Source organism: Panulirus ornatus, chromosome 7 (assembly GCF_036320965.1).
Source record: "Panulirus ornatus isolate Po-2019 chromosome 7, ASM3632096v1, whole genome shotgun sequence".
NCBI lineage: Eukaryota > Metazoa > Arthropoda > Malacostraca > Decapoda > Palinuridae > Panulirus > Panulirus ornatus.
Window position 1 is genome coordinate 44,246,293 of NC_092230.1, and position 22,067 is coordinate 44,268,359.

The window sequence follows — 22,067 nt, forward strand, 5'->3', positions numbered from 1 at the left end:
TTAATTCAATACCATAACTTTATGATTGTGTTAATTCAATCCCATAACTTTATGATTGTATTAATTCAATCCCATAACTTTATGATTGTGTTAATTCAATCCCATAACTTTATGATTGTGTTATCCCGAGTTGGCGACCTTGCCTGAATAAGTATTGAGTTCGTAACAATATATAAAGACAGTTAAATCATCACTTTGATGGTACAAGTCTCTTAATCCATTTCCATGACTTTAATAGCCCGGCTGTTCAATTTATTCTAATAAGAATTGATTACCGTAACTGTCTGATAACTTGATTATCTATGAGGATAAAGAACTATTTATTTTGTGCTCCTAACCAGACCGGTCTCAGTAAACGTAAACAAACCACATACCAAGCCTAGTTTGAGGGTGTCGACCAGCCATATTTGGCACGATATATCTTTAATTAAACGTAAAAAAAAAAAAAAAACTTGGCCAATCATTCCAGGGAATAAATTACGTTCTAGGCTACCGTCTTCGTTTCTCATGAATTAAATTACCATATAATATTATATTTAAGCTAACCTCGTTTATGTAAGTTTTTTGTTTATCTTACACTAAATTCACCCATACTTAATCCAATTATAGATCAACAGAAGGTAGTGTTAATGTGATTAAGTCTTTACTATAGTCGTAAAATAATCTAATATGTTATTAGTATATCGTAATTGAACTTGTGGATTTAAAGTGTTAGGTAAACGGTCATGGGACTGTTAGAAATTATCGAACGTCTTCGAACCCCCGGACGGGAATTTCGGCTTTGTTTTCCCATAATTTTTTTTCTTTTTTTTTGAATTCTGATTCAGCCAGATGGATGATATCAAAGAACTCCTGAAGGAATTTCATATTGCCATATATTTTTTGCTTTCTAAGCGACCCATTATCGGTCGTGAGTTTAATGAACAAAGAGAGTTTTAGACGTCTTAATGAGCCATTTACGATTTCATTCCGCCGTTTCGAAGCCGTAGCCACACCCCCAGATGTGGACGAAGTTGATTTCTTGACGGTGATTGGCTGGACGACGGCGGCGATCGCCACAGTCGATGTGCGAGGCACTTCGTCAGCGCCTTCTTCAGTATAGTTAATACTGTATAGGCTACCTACGTCAATCCCTAGGAGTGCAGTTTAGTCTTGGGGGTTTTGTTTTTTCCCCCACCCTGTGTACTATTAGAAATATCGAGGCATTTGCTAGTTCGTATTGACGGTACAAGTGTTTCGGAAAAGACCACAACCACCACCACCCTCCTTCCTCCACCTCCTCCAATACCCTACCTCCTCCTCCTCCTCCAATCCCCTTCCTCCTTCACCTCCTCCTCCTCCTCCTCCAACCACCTCCCCCTCAAAAAAATAAACTTTGGAGTGCTCATTTCAACGTAAGGCTTCCTCGGAGACCCGCTGGATGCAGGTGAAGTATGGTTGAACACGACGACAACACGTAAGGCTTGAAGACCCGAGGGTGGGTAGGGGAGAAAAAATGGTGGCTGGTCAGTCTTCCGTTGTTCGTTAGCTTCGACCTTTTTGGTTGTCCATGACGTCGTGACGTTATCGCTTGACCCCCTAAAGAGGTTAACGAAAAGGTCACGTCATGGCCAACCATTATGACAACCCTGCTGCAGGACGGGTCGTGCGTTGTCAAGGTCGCGCGGTGTTATTGCATTGTTGCGTTGCCAAGGTCACATGCTGTTGTTGTTGCAAGCCGGGTAGTGCGTTGCCAGGTTCTTCTGGTGTTGCAGGAGGGGTAGTGTGTTGCCATGCTCATGTGGTGTTGCAAGAGGGATAGTTCGTTGCCAAGTTCACGTGGTGTGCTTGCAGGAGGGGTAGTGCGTTGCCATGCTCATGCGGTGTTGCAAGAGGGGTAGTGTGTTGCCAAGGTCTCGTGATGTACTTGCAGGAGGGGTAGTGCGTTGCCAAGTTCATGTGGTTGCAGGAGGGATAGTGTTGCTAAGGTCCCGTGATGTATTTATTGGTAGTGCATTGCCAAGGTCCCATGGTGTTGCTGCAGGAGTAGTGCGTTACCAAGCTCCCATGATGTACTTGCAGGAGGGGTAGTGCGTTGCCAAGGTTCTTTGGTGTTACTGCAGGATGGGTAGTGCGTTGCCAAGGTCCTGTGGTGGTGTTGCTGGATGGGTAATGCGTTGCCAAGGTCCCGTGGTGTTGCTGCGGGAGGGATAGTGCGTTGCCAAGGTCCCGTGGTATTTCTGCAGGATAGGTAGTGCGTTGCCAAGATCCCATGGTATTGCTGCGGGAGGGGTAGTGCGTTGTCAAGGTCCCGTGACGTTCTTACAGGATGGGTAGTGCGTTGCCAAGGTCCTGGGATGTTCTTGCTAGAGGGATAGTGCGTTGCCAAGGTCACGTGGTGTTTTGCAGGAGCGGTGCGTTGTCAAGGTCACGTGATCTTGCAAGAGGGGTAATGCGTAGCCAAGGTCCCGTGGTGTTGCAGGAGGGGTAGTGCGTTGCCAAGGTCACGTAGTGTTGCAGGAGGGGTAGTGCGTTGCCAAGGTCACGTAGTGTTGCAGGAGGGATAGTGCGTTGCCAAGGTCTCATAGTGCTGCAGGAGTAGTGCGTTGCCAAGGTCACGTAGTGTTGCAGGAGGGGTAGTGCGTTGTCAAGGTCACGTAGTGCTGCAAGAGGGATAGTGCGTTACCAAGGTCCCCTAGTGTTACAGGAGGGGTAGTGCGTTGCCAAGGTCACGTAGTGTTGCAGGAGGGATAGTGCGTTGCCAATGTCTCATAGTGCTGCAGAAGGAGTAGGGCGTTGCCAAGGTCACGTAGTGTTTCAAGAGGGATAGCGTGTTACCAAGGTCCCGTAGTGTTGCAGGAGGGATAGTGCGTTGCCAAGGTCACGTAGTGTTGCAAGAGGGATAGTGCGTTACCAAGGTCACGTAGTGCTACAGAAGGGATAGTGCGTTGCCAATGTCACGTAGTGTTGCAGGAGGGGTAGTGCGTTGCCAAGGTCCCCTAGTGTTACAGGAGGGGTAGTGCGTTGCCAAGGTCCCCTAGTGTTACAGGAGGGATAGTGCGTTGCCAAGTTCTCGCGGCAATGCTCGAAAATTAAACGCGAAAAAGGCACACTGCATTGCAGGTTTACATTATATCAAACTTGGCTTCGAATATCTAGCGAGTTTGTTCTGCGGTGGCGATAAATTGTATATAAAAAAAAATGATGGTTGTAGAGCGTTAAAAAAAGATGATGGTTGTAGAGCGTTAATTTTAGGGCGTTATTTGCAGGGTATATTATTCTTCAACGGTAAATAAGGCAATGATGGAGTATTATGAGAGTAGTTCAATAATTTTTGGTCGCTTCAAGTATGATAAACTTTTTTGGAAATATTGAGAAACTGGTAGAACATCCCCTAACCATCCTCAATAGTCGATATTTACATAATTTTTTTTAATTTCATACGAAAATGTGAATTTTATGGCAGCCATTTGCAATATGGTGTTGGGGGCATTATCGACGTGTAGATATGGCTTTCACACCAGACTTGACCAATCATGTTGCAAGCTATCCTTTCGTTTATCTCGTTTAAAACAACGGCAGTTATGGTTTAATGAGCAAAACCCTGTAAAAAGCTCGTTTATTTATACCCAAACAGCCGAGTCTTTATTAGAATTTGGCTTTAAAGTAATTGCGCAACCTCGACTTAGGCTTAGCGGCCATAAATCAAGCGTCGGGATGTGTCCCGTGTCTACACGAACTTGAACAATGCTCAATAACTGCTGGCAAATGGCGACTATAAGTCTCTCAATATGCAAATGTTGATCAGATATAGATACCGTCTCTGTTGGAAAGGGTTAGGTAAGTTTTTCACTGTAATTTCTTTTTCCATTTTCTTTTTTTTACTATATAGTTTACGTGAAAATTCAAAATCCTCGGTCTCTATTTATTCTCACGTCATCGAATGTTTATGTAAATATTTGTTTTAAAACTTTTTTTTTGTCTTTTCTAAACACGGTATAGCAGAGATAGACATTTTTTAACGGCTGGGTTTTCGAAGTAGCTAGGCTTTTTTTTTTTATAATGGCTAGGCTACAAGGTGATGGTGACTAGATTAGGCTACAAGGTGATTAGGCTAGGCTACAAGGTGATGGTGGCTAGGGTACAAGGTGATAGTGGCTAGGCTACAAGGTGATGGTGACTAGGCTAGGCTACAAGATGATTGGTGATTAGGTTAGGCTACAAGGTGATGGTGATTAGGTTAGGCTACAAGGTGATGGTGATTAGGGTAGGCTACAAGGTGATGGTGACTAGGTTAGACTACAAGGTGATGGTGGCTAGGCTACAAGGTGATGGTGATTAGGTTAGGCTACAAGGTGATGGTGACTAGGTTAGACTACAAGGTGATGGTGACTAGTCTAGGCTACAAGGTGATGGCGATTAGGTTAGGCTACAAGATGATTGGTGACTAGGCTAGGCTTCCATGGTTCCATCCGCTGGTAACTAGGTTAGGCTACAAGGTGATTGGTAACTAGGCTAGGCTACAAGATGATTGGTGACTAGGCTAGGCTACAAGGTGATTGGTGACTAGGCTAGGCTACAAGCTGATTAGTGACTAGGCTAGGCTACAAGGTGATGGGGTCAAGAGCATTATGTCCCTAACTCGTTTTCGGTGATGTTTCTGTCTTACAGATTAGGAACCTGACGGCATTGGTGATTGGTATCGCCCGATGATTGCTGCCATTTGATTGGCCGAATGCTGATGAATGGAGGTATTTGATTGGTTGACTTACTTTGGTAGATTTTTATTTTGGTTGATTATTCCTAAATATACCATTTTATTTATTTGTTTATCATTATTATTTTTTTTTTTTTGGACGTCATAATTTTCTGAAATGTCCTGTGTTTACGTTTGATGACACGTCATTGCCAGTTATGTAGTGTTGTGTGTTTCATGGAATTATAACATTAGTTTTGTCAATGTATTCTTGGTTTTCGTTCATTGGTATGCGACTTTATGTACTACACTGTACACAAAAAAAGGCTTCGTCCTTTGTGATCTAATGCCCAAAAGAGAGTTTGATGAAAATTGGCTCTGGCCTGTAACACTTGCTGCCCATTACTATATTTCTTTTATTTTGAGATGGAATATATATTGAATTTTTCTTGGAATTGCCACTGATTTTAAATATATATATATATATATATATATATATATTATACTTTTGTCGCTATGTCCCGCGTTAGCGAGGTAGCGCAAAGAAACAGACCTACACACATACACATGTATATACATACGTCCACACACGCACATATACACCTATACACCGCAGCGTATACATATATATACACACAGAGACGTATACATATATACACATGTACATAATTCATACTGTCTACCCTTATTCATTCCCGTCGCCACCCCGCCACACATGAAATGACAACCCCCTCCCCCGGCATGTGCGCGAGGTAGCGCTAGGAAAAGACAACAAAGGCCACATTTGTTCACATTCAGTCTCTAGCTGTCATGTATAATGCACCCAAACCACAGCTCCCTTTCCACATCCAGGCCTCGCAAAACTTTCCATGGTTTACCCCAGACGCTTCACATGCCCTGGTTCAATCCATTGACAGCACGTCGACCCCGGTATACCACATCGTTCCAGTTCACTCTATTCCTTGCACGCCTTTCACCCTCCTGCATGTTCAGACCCCGATCATTCAATCTTTTTCACTCCATCTTTCCACCTCCAATTTGGTTTCCCACTTCTCCTCGTTCCCTCCACCTCGTGACACATATATCCTCTTGGTCAATCTTTCCTCACTCATTCTCTCCATGTGACCAAACCATTTTAAAACACCCTCTTCTGCTCTCCCACCCACACTCTTTTTATTACCACACATCTCTCTTACCCTTTCATTACTTACTCGATCAAACCACTTCACAACGCATATTGTCTTCAGACATCTCATTTCCAGCACACCCACCCTCCTCCGCACAACTCTATCTATAGCTTACGCCTCGAAACCATATAACATTGTTGGAACCCCTGTTCCTTCAGACATACCCATTTTTGCTTTCCAAGATAACGTTCTCGACTTGCACACATTCTTCAACACTTCCAGAACTTTCGCCCCCTCCCCCACCCTATGATTCATTTCCGCTTCCATGGTTCCATCCGCTGCCATATCCACCCCTAGATATCTAAAACACTTCACTTCCTTTAGTTTTTCTAGAGGTAACGTTAAGAATAGAGGACTGTGCCTTAGAGGGAATATCTTCACTTGGCCCCCTTCTCTGTTCCTTCTTTTGGAAAATTGAAAATGAGGGGAGGATTCCCCCCCCCTCCCCTTTTACTCGCCTTCTTCGACTCGCAGGGAATAAGTGGGACGTATTCTTTCTCCCCTATCCCCAGGGATGAGAAATAGTTGAATGGCCTTTAAAATGGTAAATGTCATTTAGCCTTATGTAATATCAGCCGTTACAAGTACGATACTTGATCAGGAATTCACCAGAAAATTCTGGATGCATCTATAAAGTGCCATGTAGAAATTGTGATAAGTTTTATGTTGGGCAGACTGGTGAGGATCTTTCTGTTAGACTTAAGCAACATAAACATAGTAGAAGAACGGGACAAGAATCACATGTCTTGTTTAATCACGTTAAAAACTATGATCATTGTATTGACTGGAGTAACGCCATCTTAGTTATTAACTCTATTACCACGAGAAACATCATTGAATCTTCTATTATTAGATACACAAAGAATTATATTCTTAATATTAGTGATGGTCTATACAAATTGGATAACTTTATTGTAGATAAAATTTGTAAAATGATAAGTTTATGAAAGCTCGTTGTCTGTCTCGGACAATCGCATGTTTACCAAATGCCATCCTAGCTTCGTCACTTCGATGTTTATCCACTGACTGTTATATTTCTCTCTTGTGTCTCCCCTGATGTGATTATTACACGAAAGTGCACTTGGGAACTTATCGTGTTTCATTTTCCCTGTGGACTCGTAGGAATATCTTGATCACGCGCAAAATTGTGATCCTTTGCTATATATATATATATATATATATATATATATATATATATATATATATATATATATAAAATACACAACAAAGGTAACCATTCATCGATCAACCACAGATGGGAGGGTAAAGGGAATGTCAGCGTCGCTGACTATGATGCGCTCACGGGCCGCAAGGGGTAGAGAGGGTATGGGTTCGAATCCCAAATGCGGCAGCTGGTCCTCAGCCAACCCAGCTTTTCATCTTCTCCCTTACGATTGGTTGATGAAATAGCTACCTGGCTTAGGCTAGGGTGTATATATATATATATATATATATATATATATATATATATATATATATATATATATATATATTATCCCTGGGGATAGGGGAGAAAGAATACTTCCCACGTATTCCCTGCGTGTCGTAGAAGGCGACTAAAAGGGGAGGGAGCGGGGGGCTAAAAATCCTCCCCTCATAATTTTTTTCTTAAATTTTCCAAAAGAAGGAACAGAGAAGAGGGCCAGGTGAGAATATTCCCTCAAAGGCCCAGTTCTCTGTTCTTAACGCGGGAAATGGCGAATAGTTTGAAAGAAAAAGAAAGATATATATATATATATATATATATATATATATATATATATATATATATATATATATATATTTTTTTTTTTTTTTTTTTTTCATACTATTCGCTATTTCCCGCGATAGCGAGGTAGCGTTAAGAACAGAGGACTGGGCCTTTGAGGGAATATCCTCACCTGGCCCTCTTCTCTGTTCCTTCTTTTGGGAAAAAAAAAAAAAAAAATGGCGTCCTAGCTTCGTCTCTTCGATGTATATCAATTGACTGTTATATTCCCCTCTTGTGTCTCCCCTGATGATGTGATTATTACACGAAAGTGCACTTGGGAACTTTTCGTGTTTCATTTTCCTCGTGGACTCATAGGAATATATATATATATATATATATATATATATATATATATATATATATATATATATATATATAGCGTTAATTAGATGGCCTTTAATTGGGAGATTCAGTTTCCCGTGATGTGTGAGATAACATTTCAAAAGATTGGTGGTTCGTTGAGCGGTAACTACTACATTATGGCGGACGTGCGAGGTTCATTATGAACAGACACAGATCCGGACACCACTTGGACGTGTTGGCTTTGTTGTCTTATAACGATAAGATAGTGGACGTGTGGTCAAGTTAGTGAGATAAAGATAGCGGACGTGTGGTCAGGTTAGCAGGGTAACGATAGATAGTGGACGTGTGGTCAGGTTAGCAGGGTAACGATAGATAGTAGACGTGTGGTCAGGTTAGCAGGGTAACGATAGATAGTGGACGTGTGGTCAGGTTAGCAGGGTAACGATAGATAGTAGACGTGTGGTCAGGTTAGCAGGGTAAAGATAGATAGTGGACGTGTGGTCAGGTTAGCAGGGTAACGATAGATAGTAGACGTGTGGTCAGGTTAGCAGGGTAAAGATAGATAGTGGACGTGTGGTCAGGTTAGCAGGGTAACGATAGATAGTAGACGTGTGGTCAGGTTAGCAGGGTAAAGATAGATAGTGGACGTGTGGTCAGGTTAGCAGGGTAACGATAGATAGTAGACGTGTGGTCAGGTTAGCAGGGTAGAGATAGATAGCGGACGTGTGGTCAGGTTAGCAGGGTAGAGATAGATAGCTGACGTGTGGTCAGGTTAGCAGGGTAACGATAGATAGTGGACGTGTGGTCAGGTTAGCAGGGTAACGATAGATAGTGGACGTGTGGTCAGGTTAGCAGGGTAGAGATAGATAGTGGACGTGTGGTCAGGTTAGCAGGGTAACGATAGATAGTGGACGTGTGGTCAGGTTAGCAGGGTAAAGATAGATAGTGGACGTGTGGACAGGTTAGCAGGGTAACGATAGATAGTAGACGTGTGGTCATGTTAGCAGGGTAGAGATAGATAGCGGACGTGTGGTCAGGTTAGCAGGGTAACGATAGATAGTGGACGTGTGGTCAGGTTAGCAGGGTAACGATAGATAGTGGACGTGTGGTCAGGTTAGCAGGGTAGAGATAGATAGTGGACGTGTGGTCAGGTTAGCAGGGTAACGATAGATAGTGGACGTGTGGTCAGGTTAGCAGGGTAACGATAGATAGTGGACGTGTGGTCAGGTTAGTAGGGTAACGATAGATAGCGGACGTGTGGTCAGGTTAGCAGGGTAACGATAGATAGTGGACGTGTGGTCAGGTTAGCAGGGTAACGATAGATAGTGGACGTGTGGTCAGGTTAGCAGGGTAACGATAGATAGTAGACGTGTGGTCAGGTCAGCAGGGTAACGATAGATAGTGGACGTGTGGTCAGGTTAGCAGGGTAACGATAGATAGTAGGCGTGTGGTCAGGTCAGCAGGGGAGTGCTTGACTGCTTGTGACACTACGGTACGTAGCAGGATACCCAACACCTGAAGTTGTTCACAGTGAGCGACACACTCGCTCTACCTCCTCCACCACGACCACCTGACCTTGTCTTCTATGGGGGGGCAGCGCTCAGGAGGCCAGCCACGTCCACCGGGCTGGATCACGGGGTCATAAAAGCGTTGTGGTGATTGTGTGTGTGTGTGTGTGTGTGGTGGGGGGGGAGGGGGTGTTGCAGGGCAATTGAGTCGTTAGTGTCCAGTGTCGTCGTCACTGTGGTAGTTGCATCGCGTTCACAGAGTCCCACACGCACGACAATCACCACAACACTTTTATGACCCCGTGATCCAGCCCGGTGGACGTGGCTGGCCTCCTGAGCGCTGCCCCCCCATAGAAGACAAGGTCAGGTGGTCGTGGTGGAGGAGGTAGAGCGAGTGTGTCGCACAGTGTGAACAACTTCAGGTGTTGGGTATCCTGCTACGTACCGTAGTGTCACAAGCAGTCAAGCACACCCCTGCTGACCTGACCACACGTCCACTATCTATCTTTACCCTGCTAACCTGACCACACGTCCACTATCTATCGTTACCCTGCTAACCTGACCACACGTCCACTATCTATCGTTACCCTGCTAACCTGACCACACGTCTACTATCTATCTCTACCCTGCTAACCTGACCACACGTCTACTATCTATCGTTACCCTGCTAACCTGACCACACGTCCACTATCTATCTCTACCCTGCTAACCTGACCACACGTCCACTCTCTATCGTTACCCTGCTAACCTGACCACACGTCCACTATCTATCTTTACCCTGCAAACCTGACCACACGTCCACTATCTATCTTTACCCTGCTAACCTGACCACACGTCCACTATCTATCTTTACCCTGCAAACCTGACCACACGTCCACTATCTATCTTTACCCTGCTAACCTGACCACACGTCCACTATCTATCGTTACCTTGCTAACTTGACGACACGTCCACTATCTATCTTTACCCTGCTAACCTGACCACACGTCTACTATCTATCTCTACCCTGCTAAGCTGACCACACGTCTACTTGAAAAAAATTATACATACACCCCCCTCCCAACGTACGTCCGGGTTCTGTTCTGTCCGCCCGGTCGGGTTTCGAAATGGACGTAAAGTCGGGCGCATGTCATCATGGCATGTAGAATTCGTATACATGTACTGCATTCTTTTATCCTACTCGGTTTCTATGATGATCATCTCGTATGTTATTAACCAGCTTTATTATACGATTCTGTAGTTTGTATTTAATTTTTTTGTTTACCTTTTATTTAAGATGCTTAAGTTCATTATTTTTTTCCCCTCCGGTGGTATGTACGGATGGTCGTAAGTCACATATAGATCGTAAGTCGGGGATCAGGTATATATATCGACAGCTTCGCTACGCGAGGGAAAGAGCTAACATAACGGTCAGTCCTCGAGTGTGTCTAGTCGCCACACAGAAACTATGGGAAGCAGCAGCCAGACACGCGCCACGGATCAAAATCCCTGGTGGCAAAGACACATGCAGACAGCCGGAGGAGAGAGAGAGAGAGAGAGAGAGAGAGAGAGAGAGAGAGAGAGAGAGAGAGAGAGAGCAGCAACAACATCGTAGTAGAAAGAAAGAAATTGGAAAGACTTCAAACCTGGAGAATGAAAGAGAGTGAAAGCTTTTGACTCTGGCTCTTAGTCGAGTGAAGATGGAAGCGCAAGTGGCAGGGTAAGGTGGAAAGTGGTAAGATCATCCTCCTGCTCGTTTGTGGATGATTTAGATGAACCGACGGATGAAAATGGATGTATAGACTACAGTCATTTCTGACTGCATCGGTTTATTCTTGTAGAATTTACACGAAGACTGTTGGACTAACTTTTTTTGAATGAATATCTTTATGACAATTACTGGCACCAGCCATCAACCTTGTAATATGTTTATATCTATTACTGGCATTAGCCATCAACTCAGTGAATATGTTTATAACAATTACTGGTTTAACCATCAGCCAAGTGAATATAGGAACTGCGATATTGCCGAGGATCAGCTTTGTTGAAAAATCATCTTTTATTCATTCCAGAATCTGGAAAGCCTTTGACGCTCGTTATGTAGCTTAACCATCCATGGCTAGGATAGTGTTTCTCTGGTGAACATTAAACAAGTGACGGCGGACCATCAGAACACTCAAAAATGTTTTTCCTAGCGTAAATTTCGATGCTTTCAATGGTGATATACATATTTTTTTAGGAGAAAATGCTACGTGTTTGTATTTTAGTTATGGCCACTAAATAAATAGATTGGTAAGCTACCTATCTACCCTTAACTAACCAATTCTAACCCATCTAACCTCACTAATCTAACAACCCATCAAACTTAACTTAGCCTAACCTCACTAACCTAACCTAACCTAACCTAACCTACTAAGCTATCGTGGCGATGGGTAACCCAGCCACCCGCTCCAAGAACTGATGGAGAATGTCTCTGTGTCCGCCAACACATCATATTCAATTTCGTTGTTTCTCGTTACGCTTATTGTGTTCTTGGTCCAAAGAAACCTCCATGGATTGACATTTTTTTTTTTTTTTGTGTGTGTGTGTGTGTGGTGTCAAACAATTTCTCTATATCGATCTACGTCGTTCAATTGAACAATAGTTTTCTTGCAGTGTTCACGGTACGTGAGCGACAACCGCGTTGTAGGACAGCGTAGCCCAAAAACCCCCCTTGGACAGCTTAACTTTAGACTCTTTGTCAGGTAGAAGGGAGTATTTTCCAGACTTTGCCTTCATGAATGACTGTATAACATCATTCCGTAATTCAATAGGGTCGTTAACAGCCAGCTGTGAGATCGTTAACACACACTCCCGCTGGAGTTTGTTTGATTGTTTAACGGGTCAGGCTACCCCAAGGTGGCTCCAGAGAGTCTGTGCTGAATAGGACTTGCCTTGGAGTTGTTATGACGTGACATGGAGTTTAATATATAAGTGTGTGGTGGCAGAAACGTAAGAATAAACTTTTAGATGTATTGGGGTGTGAATTATAAGTTGTATCAGTACATCATGCAAGTGATGAACGAATTTAAGCTGTAGATTTTCCTTTTGCTCAATATTTCCTTTTTTTCTTTTTTCAAAATCGCAAGGGTGTGGGTAGAATACTAGGCTTGGAGTAATGTCTGTTATCACATGATAAACAAGGGTATATGTTTCTTTCCATACTACCCACCCATTGATTACATTAGTATTACCTTGAATACTACCCACCCATTGATTACATTCGTATTACCTTGAATACTTTGATCAGTTTGGGTCATTCACAGCTTTGGAACCCCAGAGTAAAAATATCATCTCCAGACATTTTATTTCTCTCTCTCTCTCTCTCTCTCTCTCTCTCTCTCTCTCTCTCTCTCTCTCTCTCTCTCTCTCTCTCTCTCTCTCTCTCCCAGACAAACGTGTCTGAAATTTCTGTTACGTATTTCTTACCATCTATCTCATTGTTCTTGTTTTCCCATGGAGAGAACATTACCCACGCCCTACTCCTCTTCATTCCTTCTCATCTCATTTCACAGTCTGGTTCTTCTTCACTCCCACCCACCGCTGCCAAGCCCTGTGATTGTGTCGTCCGTGAAGAATTTTGAGAAGCACAGTTTTAAATAGATATATAAAGATGTTCATGCTCAGATATGCCTTTTCAACCCCAAATTAAACACGGACTTGCTTTATCTAATTTTCCACCATCAGTTATACCATATGTTTAGTGTCACAATTCTTCGTGTGGATATATTATACCTGCTGATGGCCACAGACAAGATAATTTTCCACCATCAGTTATACTATATGTTTAGTGTCACAATTCTTCGTGTGAATATATTATAGCTGCTGATGGCCACAGACAAAATTAGCATCGTCTGAAAGTTTTTGAAAAATGGATATTGTATGGATTTTGTTTTGTGTAATAATTATATACTTGCACCTGTGTGACGTGTGTTTTAATATAGAATTCAAGCTCTATGATTATATTCTCTGATAATCTCGTTTTCAGTTTATATTTAGTCCCGTATCTGGGTTCTTTTTATCCATTTTCTTTAGTTAATACTTCAGGTGAAGTAACTCCATGATTATGAAAGTAATTATACTTATGTACTCATTAATGTATCCCAAAAAATTTAAAAGATAAAGTTTATTAATATTGTTCATAAAAAAGTATATATTATCATTGCATTTTCTAAATTGCATAGAATTAACTGAAGGTAGAATTGATACTGGGCCACACAATCTCGAAAGGATTAAATAACTTTATATTTGCTTAAATATCTATTTCCAGATGTGGAGCGAGAGTTCGTTGAGAAAAAGAGGACACTCCAGCCAGTAGCAGGGGAAGGTATAAGCTGCTGGGAAGGAGAGGCAAACTTCAACTTCTTATTCTAAAGCCTGGAAAGTGAGGGAGTTTCTCCATTTCCCCTGTGATGGAACCCTGACACCGATGGTCCTTAACAGTTCTTTAGTCTGGACCCCTTTTTAAAAGGGGAGTGACTTTACCACTGAAGAGACAGATCCCAGAGCAAGTCTGTTGATCTGTATATGCAAAGTGGGACGGTGTTACCCCCCTCTTTCTTTTTTCCTCCCTTTTTCCTTTCACAAACTTGTATTGCATTTGCGACATCGAGAATGGTCCCCTAATCCAGTGCGTTGACCCAAAATGAGATGAAAAGCTGTGGCTATTTCAAATACTCTTCATAACACCGTGAAGTGGAACAGAATTTGAACGATTGCCCGCCAAGTGAAGTGAACGCTGCAAGGGTCGGTCGCTGGTGGGCCAAGAGTGAGGGACGGAAATACAGTGTCGTGGAACATGCTCGAACCACGGGTTGTTACACTCGACCTCAGAGTCGGTCGGCGTCCCAACCTCTCGGACCTTAAAGACAGACCAGACCGGGCGAGAAAACCCTCTGGAAACTTGTCATTTGTCCCTCTAGATCGGGAAAGTGTTCGTAGCTTCGGGGACTACCCTGGTGTCCAGTGTTTTGATGGAGATGGAAATCGTACGAAAGATGGACCTTCGAACCCTTGGCAGAAAGTAGCCGACACGGAGGGAAATAAGACGACCAACGGGAAGATCAGTAAAGCGGTCGTTGATGTAAATCATGTTCATGTAAATCGCCAGGACTCTGGAAGTGTAAATAGTAATAGTCGTGCTGTAAATACCCAAGCTGGCGTAGACCATCAGCTCTCACACATCCCAGAAGCTAATAAGGAGCGCGGGGGCAGCTCTGAGCCGTCTTGGAATTGTGGGGTCGCCAGCGTCCCACCACAGGAGACTCTGAAGGACGGAGAAGAGGAGTCCTTGGCTGACGGAGGAGGCCCTTTGACCACCAACGGCTCCTTCATCGGGGTCCTCAACGCCCTTCCACTCGAGGTAGGAGGAGACGCCGGTGTGGCCTCCTGTACGCGAGGCATGTCCAGCGGCGAATCGCACCCAGAACTAGGACAGGGAACACCCCTCGCTGACGAAGAGGTCCGTCGTGGTGTGCAGCATCGCAGGGACCATCAGCGCATGGTCTTCAACGCAAGTACACTCGGGAGGGCGTGGCTAATGAGCTCTTGTCCCAAAGGGCCTGGTCATTCAAACGTCGCCGAGCCCAACGCGCCCTTCGGCAGACCTCTGGTAAGCTCCACCCAGACCTGCAAGCCTGAGGAGGACGCGCCGCTACCGGCGAAGGGTGGGAAAGTTGAGGAATATTTCGGAACGAATGTGAACGTTGTAGATAGTGGTGGACGGAGTCCGCTTTCTTCAATGAAGGGAAATGTGGAAGATCAGCGTGCTGCGGAACAGGATGGAAAGGGTCAAAATGCTGTGAAGAGGGAGGGAAAGGACCGGTGTGTTGCGAAAATGGAGGGAGGAGGGCTGTGTGCTGTGGAAAAGGAAAACAAAGACCAATGTGATGTGAAAAGGGAGATAAGAGATCACTGTGCTGTGAAAAGGGAGAGAGATCAATGTACTGTGAAAAGGGAGAGAGAAGATCAGTGTGCTGGGAAAAGGGAGAGAGAAGATCAGTGTGCTGGAAAAAGGGAGAGCGATCACTGTGCTGAGAAAAGGGAGATGAGTGATCATTGCGCTGGGAAAAGGGGGAGAGAAGATCATTGCGCTGGAAAAAGGGAGATAAAAGTGCAGTGTGCTGGGAAAAGGGAGAGAGAAGATCAGTGTGCTGGGAAAAGGGAGATAAGAGATCAGAGTGCTGGGAAAAGAGAGATAAGAGATCATTGTGTTGGAAAAAGGGAGATAAAAGATCAGTGTGCTGGGAAAAGGGAGATCAGAGATCATTGTGCTGGGAAAAGAGAGAGAGATCAGTGTACTGTGAAAAGGGAGATAAGAGATGAAAGTGCTGCGAAAAGGGAGATACGAGATCAGTGTGCTGTGAAAAGGGAGAGAGATCAGTGTGCTGGGAAAAGGGAGATAAGAGATCAGAGTGCTGTGAAAAGGGAGATAAGAAATCTGTGTGCTGGCAAAAGGGAAATAAGGGATCAGTGTGCTGGGAAAAGGGAGATAATAGATGAATATTCTGTGAAAAGGGAGATAAAAGAACAGTGTGCTGGGAAAAGGGAGATAAGAGAGTGTGCTGGAAAAAGGGAGATAAGAGATGAAGGTGCAGTGAAAAGGGAGAAAAGAGATGAAGGTGCAGTGAAAAGGGAGATACGAGATCAGTGTGGTGTGAAAAGGGAGATGGGTGATCATTGTGCCGTGAAAAGGGAGAGAGATCAGTGTGCTGGGAAAAGGGAGATAAGAGATCAGAGTGCTGTGAAAAGGGAGATAAGAAATCTGTGTGCTGGCAAAAGGGAAATAAGGGATCAGTGTGCTGGGAAAAGGGAGGTAAGAGATGAAGGTGTTGTGAAAAGGGAGATACGAGATCAGTGTGCTGTGAAAAGGGAGATAATAGATGAATGTTCTGTGAAAAGGGAGATAAAAGAACAGTGTGCTGGGAAAAGGGAGATCAGAGATCATTGTGCTGGGAAAAGAGAGAGAGATCAGTGTACTGTGAAAAGGGAGATAAGAGATGAAAGTGCTGTGAAAAGGGAGATACGAGGTCAGTGTACTGTGAAAAGGGAGACGAGTGATCATTGTGCTGTGAAAAGAGAGAAAGATCATTGTGCTGGGAAAAGGGAGATAAAAGAACAGTGTGCTGGGAAAAGGGAGATAAGAGATCAGAGTGCTGGGAAAAGGGAGAGAGATCAGTGTGCTGGGAAAAGGAAGGTAAGAGATCAGTGTGCCGTGAAAAGGGAGGTAAGAGATCAGGGTGCTGTGAAAAGGGAGATAAGAGATCAGGGTGCTGTGAAAAGGGAGATAAGAGATCAGTGTGCTGTGAAAAGGGAGATAAGAGATGAATGTGATGTGAAAAGGGAGATGAGAGATGAATGTGATGTGAAAAGGGAGATGAGAGATCAGTGTGCTGTGAAAAGGGAGATAGATGAATGTGCTGTGAAAAGGGAGATAGATGAATGTGCTGTGAAAAGGGAGATAGAAGAATGTGTAGTGAAAAGGGAGGTAAGAGATCAGTGTCCTGTGAAAAGGGAGATGAGAGATGAATGTGATGTGAAAAGGGAGATAAGAGATCAGTGTGCTGTGAAAAGGGAGATAGATGAATGTGCTGTGAAAAGGGAGATAGATGAATGTGCTGTGAAAAGGGAGGTAAGAGATCAGTGTCCTGTGAAAAGGGAGATAGATGAATGTGCTGTGAAAAGGGAGATGAGAGATGAATGTGCTGTGAAAAGGGAGATGAGAGATGAATGTGCTGTGAAAAGGGAGATACGAGATCAGTGTGCTGTGGAAAGGAAAGGAAAAGATAGCGGTGCTGTGAGAAGGCGGCGGGAAGATCAATGTGCTGTGGAAAGGAAGGAGGAAGATGGATGCGCTACGAAAAGGAAGAGAAGAGATTTAGTTACCGCGAGAAGGAAGGGAGAGGATGAGGGCGTTGCGAAGGAAAGTAAAAGAAATGGGGTTACCGCGGGAAGGAAGGGAGAGGATGAGGGCGTTGCGAAGGAAAGTAAAAGAAATGGGGTTACCGCGGGAAGGAAGGGAGAGGATGAGGGCGTTGCGAAGAAAAGGAAAAGAAATGGGGTTACCGCGGGAAGGGTGGGAGAGGATCAGGGCGTTGCGAAGAAAAGAAATGGGGTTACCGCGAGAAGGAAGGGAGAGGATCAGGGCGTTGCGAAGGAAAGTAAAAGAAATGGGGTTACCGCGGGAAGGGTGGGAGAGGATCAGGGCGTTGCGAAGAAAAAGAAAAGAAATAGGGTTACCGCGAGAAAGGAGGAAAAGGATCAGGCCATTGCCAAGAGTAGGGACAAAAACTTGAAAGTTACGAACCAACGTCGAAAGTTGGCAAGACTTGAGAGAGAGCGAAAGCTCGCCCGAGCCAATAGAAAACGTAGAATCTCCACAGAAAACCCAGCTCCTGAAATGGTGGAAGTACAGGATGACATGAGCGGCTCTGTCACCGACGTAGAGTACATCAAAAGCTGTCTGAACACGACGGAAGACGTGGTATTCATCAACACGTCACTGTTCGACACCTCCGGCACTCCGCCCAAGTCCCGAAGTCGAAGCCAGTCGACGGTCGGTTCCGGAGCTAAAGGCACGACCGCCGAAGTGGATCCGCTGCTCGCGAACGGCTCGGATTCGTCTTCGTCGTCCTCCTCGGAAACGCAAGAGAGCGTTGGGATGTACGACAGCTTTTCCGTGTACGAGAGCAGCGAGGTGTTCGGCCGTGCCGGGATGTGGCGGAGGAGGTCGGAGAGGCGGAGGAACCCCCTGACGCGGACTAGGCTGGCGAGGGAGATGGTGACGTGCTCGTACGCCCTGGAGGACGAGGTGGTGGACACGTGCCCCGCGGGCCACTACCTGGACCCGCTCCGGGCCACTATCAACATCACGACGGGGCTCATCACCACCGTGTGCACCACCTGCGCCATCACGGTTTACATGCGCAGCACCTGGACGCCCAGCACCTGACCCCGGGGCCCTCGATTCACAACACTTCATTCACAACACCGCTTATGAATAACTCATTCACAACTCATTCACAACACATTTACAATACCTCACTCTACACGCTTTATGTTATCAGTTAAATCCATATTTTTTTTTCTTCGCGTTTATTTTGTCTTATTAGTATGTATTGAACTGTGTTTCCCGTTGTTTAATGTATAATAGTGTATGGGACTATGATATCTAACGTGTAAATTGTAAATTACTTTAGTTTGGTCTATTGTCTTTTACGGGGCGTGATGCAAAGTAGTAGGTGTATGTAAATTGACATGATTAAACGTATTTCTGGCCCCATTGTCATGAAGGACATTCTGTCATTGTCTTTAGCTTGTGTGTATATATGTACAGAGTAAATCGGTCAATGTATAATTGTACATTAGAGCTTTTTTTTTTTCGTAATTGTGAATGTTGTATTAATGGCTATAAGAAAAATTTCATAAATTGGTTCGACTTTTTTAAATATAGTTTTGTAAAGTTAGGCGAATTATTATTCTTGATTTTTTTTTCCATTTTTGTGAAATTTGGCTTTATTTCTGTGATATTATGACCGATTTGATTATATTTTGAGAAGTTCACGTATATTTTTTTTTACGAATAAAGTTATTTCTCGTTGTGGTCAACCTTATTTTTGCTTTGTTTCGAAGTGAAGCAAATTATCTTTATCCTGTCTCTATAACACAACTTCACTCATTATATGACGTACAGCCACTGAAGTGACCCATTTTTATCGGCATTTTAAGTTGTGAAACGACTTGGCTTCCTCGCCAGTCTGCCAATGAGATGACCGCATTCGTCACTAGGCAGTTAATCGAATGACCACTTTTGTCGCCAGACAACCAATCAAGCGATTGCATTCAGAAACGGACGGCCAATCAAGTGAAGAGAATCATCAGGCGACTATGGTAACGTTCGCAGCCGCGGAAATGTTTGCATTTCTTAAAATTCGGTAGAGCATTCTAATATTTCTAGATTTTGCATTTAAGATTGAAAATATTATGCAAAGAAATATTTGCGATGAATATTCTAACAAAAATAAATTGGGATTTGTCCCCCCAAAAATGCGTTCCTGGGTGTTTATTATTATTTTTTTTTTATTGTCCCAGGAAATGCATGGGACAAGGATTGCTTGCGGGTGGCAGCCATTTGCAAGCTGGTGCTCTTGATATGTGGCTTTACGGGTCGATCAGACGTTCGGCTAACAGCTCCCAGCCAGCTGGAGGAAGGTAAGGTTACTAATGTCTCGTGTCTTGCTGTCTTACCCTTAGTATAACACACTGAAGAGTGAGTGAGTGTGTGTGTGACGTGGAATATATGCGAAATTAATTTTGTGGGGCATCTTGATTTTCATACCATTATGTCCATTTTCTCCCATTTAGCGCTTGTTGCATTTGTATGCTGGTTGATTTACATATCGCTCTATTTCCATAGCATGTATCTTGCATTCCAATGCTTGTAAATCCTTTAAATATATATGTTGATGAAGGGTAATACTTGAGGAACCTCTGAATAGGCTGGAGAAATCTTCAAATGGCGAAACGTATGCAAAAGGCAGACTCGATCAAGGGTGAATTACTGTCATATACTACGAGCAAAGTTACTTTTTCTCCTGAAATATATATCATCCAAAAGCCATTGGATATATTTGTTCGAACCTCTTTATTTCGTTAAGTTTTTCTATTGGTATTGTATTTCCCACTTGAAGAACGACTGATTTAAGGTCCTTGATGGCGTCCTCTCTCGTAAATAGATGTTTTTCCCCTTTTTTTTTCTTTTTTTGGTAGATGTAGAAGCCTTATAGTTGTGTAGGTCCATTCATAAAAGCCCCCCTTCCCCCCTCTTTGTTCAAGTATGTCTTCTGGCTAGCTATATGAGTCTGTGTTAACCAAGTAATTCCTTTTATGTCTGTTCCCGAGCCCACACCACATCACGCCGCACCTGCTTATAAAAACTACCTGACCTTCTTTTTTTTTTTTTATTTTATCTTCTAAAACCTGACAAGTCAGTCCCTTTCGGCGCGTATTTCATCAGTTAACATATATATATAAATATTGGAAAGGATCACAATTTTGCGCGTGATCAAGATACCCTGATGATGTGATTATTACACGAAAGTGCACTTGGGAACTTTTCGTGTTTCTTTTTCCCCGTGGACTCATAGGAATACATAAATGTATAAAGGATGGCGGGAGGGATTTGTCGTGCCAGGAAACAACAACCCTAGCTTTTATATTGTCACTAGTTTGATAGTTTTTGTATTTTAGGACACAGTTGTATGTATTGGAGTCTGTCATTGTCTGTGGCTGACGTGGGAACATGGCGGCCGGGGCACAGGGGTGGGGCATGGCATCCGGGAATTTATCTTTCCCAAGGTCAAGCCAAACCTGACTTTTATTTTATCCTCGGCCCAAGAAATGTACACCGAGGAATTTCGCGATATATATATATATATATATATATATATATATATATATATATATATATATATATACACACTATCTATTCGCCATTTCTACCGCATTAGCGAGGTAGCGTTAAGAACAGAGGACTGGGCCTTTGAGGGAATATCCTCACCTGGCCCCTTCTGTGTTCCTTCTTTTGGAAAATTAAAAAAAAAAAAAAAGGGAGGATTTCCAGCCCCCTGCTCCCAATATATATATATATATATATATATATATATATATATATGATGTACTTAGGCTCTTTGAGATGTCAAGACCGATAAGAATTATTATGCTTATTTTGCCGACATTTCCCTGAAAGAGGTTCCGTTTTATTTTTGATATTCCCTTAGGATTCCATTCTGCTTTGAGGCTGTACTATACTGTATCAGGGGAAGGATTGGAAGACACCCTTGTGGAGTGAGAAATGGCGTGACAAGACTAAAAGGGAAAGGCCATTTTCGCAATGTAACCAGAGATAGGCAAGAGTTCAGTAACGCCAGGAAGTGAGGAGGTCAAAGGGAAAACAGGGGACTTTTTCCCTAACTTCAGATTTACGTTAGGCTACGTTACATTAGGGTTTAGGTTAATTTTAGGTTGTTATCGGCCAGTTTGTGTTGTTAGAGGAATATCTAGTCGCTCATGGTCATGGTTTGTAAAGTTTTATATAAAACAAATGGATCAGCTCTGAGAGAGAAGGCTTATCGCTATACAGAAAAATGGGTTGTAAATGAGCATTTTGTTATATATTATCTCGCAATTACTACTTGAATCTGTATGTCGTCATTAAATACCGTCTTTAATAGTATATTTCGCGTCTTTGGGTAAACGAAAATATCTCCCTGGTTTGCTGTTGATTAGATGTGGCCAAACGTACGTCCAGACGTATCTTTACACGAGCGTTGTCGGTAATTTGAATATGTGTGTAAGTATACAACTGTAAACATTTAGATACAGTAATGATAAAGATGTTACTGTAAGATGAGATTTATCACACTAGTTTTGTGGGAGAGGTTGGAAATCTAGGGGCCCCTGTCAGTCTGATATTTGTAGCCTATTTCATTCAGTATAGCTTCAGTTGCTATTACTTGCCTATTTTATTCAGTAAAGCCTCAGTCTATTAGTTACCTATTACATTCACAATGGAAAGCCTATTACATTCGATGCTAGGTCACCGTTAGAAGCCTATTACACTCAGTTTA

At 43.4% G+C, this 22,067-nt stretch overlaps 1 protein-coding gene across 5 annotated transcripts in view; it reads left to right on the forward strand.

Moving 5' to 3' along the window:
* The first annotated feature begins 1,054 nt into the window (after window positions 1-1,054).
* Window positions 1,055-22,067, forward strand: part of LOC139749590 (chitinase-3-like protein 1) — a 94,029-nt gene continuing 73,016 nt past the window's right edge. Inside the window, exons 1-5 of one of the 5 annotated variants that reach the window (XR_011712993.1) lie at window positions 3,685-3,819; window positions 4,651-4,730; window positions 13,712-17,071; window positions 17,102-19,329; window positions 19,531-19,650. The gene's annotated coding sequence lies outside the window, so the exon portion shown is untranslated. Of the gene's footprint in view, window positions 1,145-3,684; window positions 3,820-4,650; window positions 4,731-13,711; window positions 19,330-19,530; window positions 19,651-22,067 lie in introns of those variants that run through there. The other 4 variants (XR_011712994.1, XR_011712991.1, XR_011712992.1 and 1 more) reach the window with 4 other exon arrangements.